The 9,369-nt window shown below is 35.2% G+C and overlaps 1 long non-coding RNA gene across 2 annotated transcripts; it reads right to left on the reverse strand.

Annotated features, from left to right (window-relative positions):
- Positions 1-427: 427 nt before the first annotated feature.
- Positions 428-9,003, reverse strand: LOC125700941 (uncharacterized). Of its 2 annotated transcripts, XR_007380097.1 has the most exons (4): positions 8,888-9,003; positions 4,996-5,092; positions 1,310-1,371; positions 428-1,075 (listed from the first exon to the last, which is right to left on the reverse strand). It is a non-coding gene; the product is annotated as an uncharacterized LOC125700941 (long non-coding RNA). The 2 variants fall into 2 exon arrangements; XR_007380096.1 differs by having other exon boundaries at positions 428-1,371.
- Between the last annotated feature and the right edge of the window lie 366 nt (positions 9,004-9,369).

Here is a 9,369-nt window from a genome sequence, read left to right on the forward strand (position 1 = left end):
ATGAAGATGTAGAGCCATGGCATATCTATTATTAATAGCCAGACAAGCAAACTGTTTATACGTAACCTGCATATTAAAACCATAAAGCATTTTTTCATTAACATATTTTATTTTTTAACTATTACATTTTATTTCTATCTAAAGGAAACTGAAATATGGCCTTAATTATCACAAAAATGTACTCAATGTCAATATTTTAACTTCTACTAAAATATATTTGCATATTCAGCTTGAGCTAACTGTACAGTGATAACAGTACACTTTTAAATTTCTTTGACTAATTACAATTTCCAAGACATTTCTTATCATTTTAACCGGGCTTTGTATTCCATTTTGACATAACATGTAATACCAGCCTGTACTATTCAAAATTGATCTACATTTATACATTAGGAACAGCTGTATATTATAATAGGAAATGCAGAGATTTTCCGAGTGTCTGATAATATCCTAAAGAAAATAAGATGTTCCATTTGGAAAAGTCTTCATCATTACTATTTGTTGCAGTCACCACATCAGTGAAGAGGCTGTTCCAGTTGCTTTTGAATCCCACAGATGCAATTCTATTTCGTGACAGACGACAGTTAAACACTTTGCTTAGTAATATGGCTTTATTTAACATAAATTCACTGTTATACCAGAGTAGACACAGAGTCTGCCTGTAGGGAAAATCCAAAATTGGTCTCTAAATCCACTGAACAGAAAATCAAGGAAATATAAGCCAAGAATGTGCCAAAAGATTCTGTCCCTTGAAGGTAGTGAATGATTTATGCACACCAATTTACACTTTGTGTTTCAGGCATTAAGCAAAGCCAGGGCTCACTAATGAGCTATCAGGAGAATGGGACAACAAGTTAAATAGGGAATCCTTCTAGCGCTGTCAGTACTAAATTAGGTCTGTCAGGATCACAATAAGAATACACAGAATAGTTAGTATTAGGTTAATTACCTTTGCTGATGTACAAGGTTGGAATTTAGCGGGAAACAAAATAAGAAAAGCTTCTGGGTCTCAATCATTTCTCTGATTCCAGGCAGCTAACACATTTTTAAAGTACTGGGATGGCTTTTCACTTCACTGAAAAGAGAGGAAGTAAAAGGAAGAGTAGCATCATAGCTTATTTTATCAGACCATTCTACAGTGATTCTCATGCTGAACATAACTTTCCCATGGTAATGAAGAGTTCCACTGCAATCTTTCTTCGTCTTAGTTTAAATTATGTTCAAGTAAATTTTGAGTAATACTTGAAAATGTTTTAATTATCCTGCTCTTCCAATTGAAGACTTACAAGTACAGTGATTCAAAAGTCACCTTGTGTTGTGCTGGATGATTGCAGAAATTTTGGAAAGCAAAATTATTCGTAATCTTCTGGCCTAGAGAAACAAACAACAAAAAAAGCATTAAGGACCAATTGTAACCACCTTAACCTTCTCATTAAACCCACAGTTGCATATGACAAAGACTCAATCAATCAAGAAGAGATTTAGTAATATTCATTATGCAGTCAATTCATTTTTCTGACTGAGAAGCTTCATCAATGGTAGTGTCATTAGTTCATTCCAATTTATAACATATTTCTTAAAGCACTAACAATCACACAAACCTACGGTAGGAGTTTAGTAAAGCAATCTTCAGCTTTGGAATTTTATAATACATTTTTTCCTCACTCCTGAGACCTTTAATTACACCGCACAGCTGAGTCAGAGCTGGAAGCCATCTTTTTGTTGAGCAGCCAGTGTCTCAATCTCCTATGCCAAAGCCAGATGGTTACTTTTTGCAAGTGCTTTTCAGCTTGAAAAAGTAAAAGTCAGGACTCTGTGCCAATGATTCAGCATTTCAAAACCATGGCTTGGGGTCAGAGATGTGCAAATGCACTAATAGGGGTCTGGAGAATGGGATATGTTTCTCACTGCTCATTTGTTGCCTACAATTTAGGATACTCAGAGGATAATAGCCGAGAGATTATTATCATAAAAAAAAAAAGTTAATAACCAAACAGGGAACAGATGACAGCCTGAAAACATATGAAGGCATATTTGTATACTGTGCAGGAAACAATCTTGTTTACAATCACACTACCACAAATTTTGTGTATGTCAGTGCAATGTCAAATGAAATAAGACTTTAAAATTTTACCTTACTTTCAGTGGTTACTACCTCATCAATTGCTAAAAATTATGTGCATGCCTCAAAGTATTTTTTTTCTTAAAGTATCTGTGTACGTGTGGTATCAATTGTGACTAAACTTTGTGACTAGTTTAGTCACCTCTGTGTAAATTTTTATAAAATATCACCCTTACCTCCAGAGAATTAAGAGTGAATTTTGCTGAACTATTTAGTTGTCAGGAATGAATGGAAAATACATCTGGCAAGCCACAGGAAAGACTCAAACCTCTGTGGAGCTTTCTGTAAATTTATCTTAAGCAGCGCTTAAAATAGAATTCAATAAAAGCAGTTCAATCCCTCATTTCATCTATGTTTGCACAACTACTGCGGTAACTAAATGAAAATGATAAGATGAAATACTGACAGTGGTCACTATTGACAGCTGGAGGTCAGTAAAGAAGAAGCTTTTGGAAATTCTATCAAGAAGTAAAAATGAGGAATGTATAAATACTGCCAGGAAATATCTTACTGAGCTGCTACACAATGCAGAAATCTCTGCAATGCAATTTCAGTTCAGGTCACTTCCTATTCTACATACTTTTCTATTGTTTACTTTTATGAAATGTAATATATCAGATGTGATTTCAAGTGTAACTTTTCAGACACAGTGAAGACACATTGCATTGAACTATGTTACCTACAGCACCACATCCTACACACTGAAAAAAAAAAAAAAAAAATTAGCTACAGCTATTGTATGCATCTGCCATGGAGGGTAGCATTATCACTGCTCAGGCTGTTGGCATAACCCAGGAGACTGGAGGAATGTAAGCTTTCAATTAAAAACAGCAGTTTCTACAGTGAACTCAGCTGAGAAGGATTAAAGATTTAAAAACCAGAAGATACCAAAATAAATATTGCCTTTCTTTTTACAAATAGCTCATATACAAGAGCTGTTCCGAAAGCATCCATTGATATTAATTGACACTTGAATGTTTCTGGAGACCAAACAGTTGGATGTGAGTACAGTGAGACAGTAAGTGGTCCATTTCAGCCATGATGACAGCAATACGAAAGACAAGCCACATTCTGTACTTCTATACAGATTTATATGCATGTAGCATACTGGCTTTTACAGGTGCACGTGTGTTTCAGAAGCGAGTGCCACTCCTCTGATGCAGACTTTAACGAGCGTGGTATGCAGGCTCTTGTTCATCACTGGTGACAATGCATAGTTAGTAGGGATGACTGCATTCAGAAAGAGTATATTACAGCTGAGAAACTGCTCCATCAACTAGTGCTATTGTGCTCTTTGTATTTGTTGTAGTTTTCATTGAAATAAATAGGAGGAATTACTTTCAGAACAACCTACATAAATATTAATGATATTAAATAAAACATTTTTTTGTTTTGTTTTGTTTTGATGGTGAGATCATTATTTTTTTGATCTGTCAAGCCGTATCACAAGCTGTACCAGACTGGGTTCAATCCTGTAAACAGTACTAGCAGAGATACCTAGTTAAAGGATGTTCCCTTGAGTTGTTCTAGGAAGGGAGATGTCTTTTGTGTAGCTCAAGGAAGATCAAAGAGCAGACAGTGCAGTTGCATGGATTAACTAATAACATATTTTTTCTTAGCTGCAAGAAAGATGCTGTAAAGTCACTGTATCTTCAATCATTCCACATTTGCCCTCGTTTACTGTTATAATACTGATCAAAATTCAAAGCAAAGAAAAATTTTAATGAAGCTGAAGCTGGAAAGCTAGTAATTAAGTCCTACAAGAGAGAATTGAATCCACAAAGTATAAATTACAGTTTCTCAAATGAGAGCCTTATCTAAAATATTATTTTTTGTTAAGAATAACAGACATTTGTGATATCAGTCAAATTAGTAGTCCTTCTCACCAGTGGACTCAAAAGTTGTTTGGGTTTTCATGATTATTGCAATATGGCACTGTGTGGTACAAAGAGGAGGAGAAAAGCTTAAGCTACTGGCCTGGAGACAAAGATTATTCATTAACATTTATTAAATGATGTTAACCAATGGAAAAAAGCTAAGCAAGCCTCCAGAAATTTTGCCACACAATCTATATCCTCCAGTGTGTGTAGACCAAAAAACTTAAAATAATCAATTTATCAGACTTAATGTCCTCAAATTTCAGCTTTTTCTTATGTGTATAGAAGAAAAAGCTGAAATTCTGTAGCTCCCCGAAATCTAAACGTTCTTTACACTGTTGCTTATATTAGTGACACTCTCCAAACACAGCTGTACAAATCTATTCCTATACACTTTCATTTAATCAGAAAACTGAAAAAATATAACAATCTTAAGTATACATATAACAGTCTTAAGTATGAAAGTCAGCAAAAGTTGAAACTAAATGCTATTTTTCTCAGGATTTGAATTTTTCAGAAATTAGAATCCACAGTCCTTAGTATTTCTCTGATAGTAGATCATAAGCATATCTTAGATTAACTACAGTCTGATAAAAAGAGGCATAGAATTCATCTGCAGTTAAATCATCTGCTGTAGTGATCCTATCAAATTAAAGAAAATATTCAAATACTCTTAAGCAATTATGTAAATTATGTTTTGAATAGGACTATTCAAGTTAATTGTATAATTTAATTTCAGAAGAATGAGATATGACCTTGGTATCACTTATTTTATACTTTTCTAAATCATGGTAGCCCTACAGCTGTCAAGGTTCAATTCAAGCAATTATTAAAGACTTCATTCTAGTCTACCAAAACTTATTCAAGTTATTGATTTCCATCACTGATAGATAGATATATTCCCACAGGATGACTTCACACCTGCAGGTTCATGAAAAAGTTTGTTCTACACATAATAATTATCAAATTAGACAGCTTAAACAAAACAAAACTTACCTTTTCCAAGATATAAATACTGGTACAGCTCTTTCTATCTTCTATCCACTTCTAATATTCACTGGAATAATTTTTATCATCACATTTTTCTGTTATGCTGAAGAAAGAAGGTATCTACTATGGTAAAACTCCAAGTGAAAATATTAAATTTAGCCAATGCAGTCCAGCATGCATGGTACCAGAGGAACATCTTGGTGGCCTGAATTATCCTCCAAGTTTTATCAGTGATCAGATGAATCAACACATCATCTTGTTTTGCAACTTTTTCACATGGAAGCTATCACATACTGTTGCCAGGAATCTGCTGTTACTCAGATTTGTAGATATAGTGGCCACATGATGATTCATATTTCAACTTCATTATTTTGAAAATTTTTACCAGGCTTGCAAAAGCTACAAATGTGAATTCTAAAAGTATCAAGAGCAAATAAGATAAGAGCTTCAATATACTTAAAATATCTCATAATTTGTCACCAATCCTTTTATATTTCTAGTGTATTTTAAGTATTCAAATAAAAAATACTGAAATTTTAAGCTTTTCAAACCATGGTTCTGTTTGATTAGGTTTTTTTTCACTGGTGTTCTAACATTAGTCAAGGCTTGTCATTTTATATAATAATTTTAAAAAGTGCTGCCTAAATTCAAGGCTACTCTTTCTTACAAAACAATGCAAAATGCCTCTTTCAAGCTAGCATCTTTATCTGTTGCTAACTCAAAGCTAGATTTATAAAAAAAAAAAAGTAAGAAACCACACCAGCACAAATTTTAGGGTTGATGATTCACTTCAAAGTTAACAGATGTTTTTTTCATTATCCTTACAATGTTGGCATTTAAGTGTTCATAGGCAATCACTCAGCTCATGTTCTCCAACTAAGTTTTCTACATTTTCCTTGTTTTGGTTTTAATCAACATTTTCTAAAACGATTCCATTATTAATTAATTAATTAGTTATCAATTAAACTATTAATATTAGAAATAAAAAATAACCACAATTACACCATGGATGTAACTAGTTTCTCTTCAAAGGCATTTAGAACTAATTAGAGCACCACAAAAGATGTTACCTATAGAACAGTTACAGTTATTAAATCAATAAAGTTTGACTGGTAGAAATGAGTTTTTGGTCTCAAAAATGTTTGGGAAAAAGAACTTTACATTAACAGAGAAGATAAAGTTATTGTAACTATATCTGACTACAAGCATGACTCAAGATCATATTTTTTTCAAGTTAATAGGGCAGGTGATTTTGCTCTTAAACCAAGTAGAAAGGAAATAAAGAAAGGAAAGGATTTTTGACAATCACAACAAAATCATGGTAACTGAAAAATCAAGCTTTTTGTTTAGAAGTGCTATTGCACTCATGGACAGTGATTTCTGTTGCTCTTGGTGATCTTACAACAAATATTACTTGAAAATTATTTACTGAAGAAACTTAAAGCTTTCATACTCATCAGCACAACAGCATGTCAGAAAAATGCTCCTAGTTTTCCAGATTCCACTTGCCTAATCTTTCACTTTGGTCTTCCTGGAAGATTACCAACTAAGACCCTCAGTTACCCAACTCCTACAGCTGGCAGCTTTAAGATTTAGAGTTGCTAATATGCAATTTTGACTTCCTCTTTCTGTTGACATATTTGATAAAGTTTTCTTTCTTGTCAGATACTGCAGTGGTGAGTGTTGACTCAAGTTGGCCTTTGACCTTGCTTGTGTACTTCCTGAAGATATGAACTGCAGCTCTGTACTATCCCTGTGATGCTAGACCTGGCTTCCAGGGGTCATGTATTTTCATTTCCTGCCCTTGCTCTAAGGCAGTATTCTTTGTTCAGACAGGTCTATCTTCTGCCATGCTTGCTTGACTTGTGGCACAGTGGGATTGCTTGCTTCTGCTCCTGCTTTTGAAAGGTAGCTCTTGAAAAGTGACAATCTCTTTTAGATCCCTTAACATTCTAGAGCAAATTCCCAAGGGATACTGCTAATTAGCTGCCTGAGAAATGCCTGGTGGCAACTCTGTTGACTTTTTCTCCTTACACTAAAAATTCTGAACTCAAACTAATTCATGATTACTGTGGACAAGTTAGCCACCTACTGTTGCCTCTCCTGCAAGGCCATCCCTGATCTCTAAAAACAGAGTAAGAAAGACTCCTTTCCTGATGGGCTCAGTACTTGTGAAAGGAAATTATCTTCAACACACTTTAGGAGTTTCCCAGCTTTGTTGCAACAAGATGATGTTCCCAGTTTATGACTGTGAAATTGGAGTTTTCCCTAAGTATGAGGGTGACTGAGCCCAGGATTTCCCCCAAGTTCCTACCGCATAGCTCATCTGCATTATCATATTTGATGAGCAGTTGATGAGACACCTGTGACATCTGCTTTGTTATCTGCCCCATTAATACTCACCCAGAAGCTTTCTATCACAACATCCCTAATGGTAATGGTGGTATGGTTAAATCTCTCATTTATATACAGTGGAACATCTCCACCTTGCTTGTCATGCCTATGCCTTCTGAACAGCTGATAGCCCTCTGTCCCAGCATTCCAGCTGTGGGACTCATCCCACCAAGTGTAACTTATACCAATGACATTGCAAATCTGAGATGTAACCAAGGTTCCCAGTTCATCCCATTTGTTCTTCATACTGTATACATTGCTAGACAAGCACTTCAGATGTGCTCCTCCACCCACAGCACTCCCTGGAGTGGCTCAGATGCTCCCATTGGCCCTGTCTCCTTCAGACAGTGCCACACCATCCCTTGGCATAACTCTGGTTTCCTAATATTATGTCTAAAGCGTTTCTAACACCACAAGCATCAGAACTCACATAGGCTCTAGAGACTTGCACCTTCTATACTCATACATAGTTATATAGCTCATTTATATTCATGCATGCAAAATGAGCAAGTTTTGAACACACTAAGAACTGACTTCTGGATAAACTTCAACAGGTATTCAGAAGAGGTTTTTCATCACTATATAATCAAAGTATAGGAACCGTCAACAAAACTGTCATTCTAAACAGTACTAAAAAGAGAAAACTGATAGCAGTGAAGGTTATCCCTGTACTGATTATTGTAATTTAATCAAGTATTTAACATCCAGTGAGCTTTGCAACCTTGGAAATTTGATGAAGTACAGGACATAATGATTGAGTAGTGCTTATATCAAAGCATCTGATAATGGAAAGAGATTTTATATGGTTACTGTTGAAATGTCTCACTTATAAACCATCAGTGCTGAACTTTTGGCAGTTAGGTAGTATTAGGGGAGTTTACTCTGGAGAGAGCAAGACGAGATTTTCCTCTCTCTTTTTATTCCAAGCAAGAGATTGCTAACCCATCTTTAAACTGCTTCATCTTCTTCCTTATTCCTTTTGAGGAGAATCAGATATACTGCTTTCTATTGACTTTGAAAGTAGGCAAGGAGAAGGACAGTAAAAGTCCATTTTACTTTCATCAAAAAGGAACACTTCAGCTGCAAGTTATTTAAAACTTTATAAAGTCCCTTTACGGTCTCAGGGAAACCTGATATTGAAATAATGTCACAAGAGAAGCAAGGATCAAACACAGCAGTAGTTTAATATCTGCTATGTCCTCTATTGGGTGAATGTATGTTGCCCTGGCAAGAGAATGGAATTTTATGATCTAATAATGGGCCTTTTCCATCTCTAATTACCACCTCACGAGGGCATGGTGAAAATTATTTAGTTAATGTTTGCACAGTTCTCTGACCATGTAAAGTACCATTAAAGTGTTAAGCATTACTATTATCGTTCAATTATACAATCAATCCAAATTTGAGTAGAACTAAAGTAAGTTCCAGTTCCAATTATGCTAATGAAACTGCAAAGGGACTGTATATTCAGGATCTGGTACAATATCCAGCACTGTTGCAATACCTTTGAGAATCCTCATTACAGCGACTTTTCCCAGCATCCGTTAAATAAGTATTTACTTGAGGTCAGACTGTGAACTTCAGATATATGCTCATACAGGGTCACTGCAGACATATATAGCCCTGAAAAACAGATGGTGAATGCTGAGATACTAGATAGAAATCTACTTTTGAGTCCACAGTGCTAAAGAATACACTCATAATGAATATGAAGTACAGGTCAATTAACCTCCTGCTTAGATTGGTAAATCCCTCATCCAAGACTCAGAGGAACTTTGGGACACAGTTCAGGTGGTGGTGATGACTTGCATCTATTTTGCAATTTAAACAGAATTCAGTTCATAGACAAGGGGTTATGAAGCTTTCCCATTTTCCTCTCACTGTTACCTCTTGAAGTTCAGTAGGAAAAAAATACAGGAAGAAATTAAATCTCTTATCTGCAGTATTGTATTCCAGCATCACCTTGAATAGAAAAATCTGAAAGCA

This window comes from Lagopus muta, chromosome 1 (genome assembly GCF_023343835.1).
Source record: "Lagopus muta isolate bLagMut1 chromosome 1, bLagMut1 primary, whole genome shotgun sequence".
Lineage (NCBI taxonomy): Eukaryota > Metazoa > Chordata > Aves > Galliformes > Phasianidae > Lagopus > Lagopus muta.